The sequence below is a fragment of the Drosophila ananassae genome (assembly GCF_017639315.1).
Source record: "Drosophila ananassae strain 14024-0371.13 chromosome 4 unlocalized genomic scaffold, ASM1763931v2 tig00000066, whole genome shotgun sequence".
Lineage (NCBI taxonomy): Eukaryota > Metazoa > Arthropoda > Insecta > Diptera > Drosophilidae > Drosophila > Drosophila ananassae.
In genome coordinates, this window is record NW_025319039.1 from 843,661 (window position 1) to 844,793 (window position 1,133).

The 1,133-nt window shown below is 35.7% G+C and overlaps 1 non-coding gene across 1 annotated transcript; it reads left to right on the forward strand.

The window, feature by feature from the left end:
- The first annotated feature begins 415 nt into the window (after positions 1-415).
- Trnas-gga lies at positions 416-502 on the forward strand. The gene has a single exon. It is a non-coding gene; the product is annotated as a tRNA-Ser (tRNA).
- The last annotated feature ends 631 nt before the right edge of the window (positions 503-1,133 follow it).

Sequence of the window (1,133 nt, forward strand, 5' to 3'; positions counted from 1 at the left end):
GCAGAATTATACTCTCCTGCATGCAGAGCACAATTTTGCGATGATAAATGTAAAGCCGATACTAAAAAATTTAGTAAAATAAGTACAATCACTAAAGTAATAGACGAAAGAAGATTTGAAGACACGAATTTAACTGAGAGTGATGAATATTATAAGCACGGAGTAGTAAAATTCTTTGGCTCAATAGCGTTTGAAGGTGTAGTAAAAGAATATAAAAATAAAGTAGTTACGTTGTTTACTTCGCCTCCATACCAAATTTTTGCTGGAGATAAATATTCAATACTCGCAGGTTGCGATAAAACATTTCCAACTTGCAGAAGCAAGTTTAACAATACTGTGAATTTTCGTGGTGAACCCTATATACCAGGTTTTTATATTGTTTAGCAGTACAATTTTCAATATTATGAATAAGCATGGAAAGGTGGCTGAGTGGTCTAAAGCACACGCTTGGAAAGCGTGCACATATGAAAATATGTCGGGGGTTCGAATCCCCCCTTTTCCGTATGTTACTTCTAGAATAGAATAAAACCCCCGGTCGCGCACACAACTGTACGAACATTGTAATATGGTACAATGTTACAACTATGCGGTGGTAATTTACGATAAATTCATGTAGCCATTTCAAATTTAGCCATACCAATGTCAGTAAATTGATTAAGCAAATAACACTTGAGTAGCAGTTCCTTCCCACGATTAATTTCAGATTTGTTCCGAAAATTAAACCCGAATGTTTGTTTCAGTCGCGAGAAAAAACTTTCTACATAAGATCTTTTTCCGTAGTTTGTTTGCCTTTTCCACCTCTTCATTCCATCTTCGCTGTATGACTTTATTAGTCTAATTGCAGCATTTCTCTCTACCATACTTTGGATGCTCTGCTGCATTGTTTTTTTGGAGGAATTTTTGTCTTTATGCCGCATTCATCACACAATTTATAGAGTTTATGTCTGTCATATGCTCTGTCTGCATATAGTGCTTTTATGGCATGCTGAAAATTAACTCCTTTAAGTAAATCGCAAGCTCCATAGTGATCAGACCGTTACTGTATTTTGCAGCTATGGCTTTTTTGCTGTTTATATTCAACATTACATGCAATTTTCTTGTCTGTTCATAGCCACGATATTTTCTATCAGCGC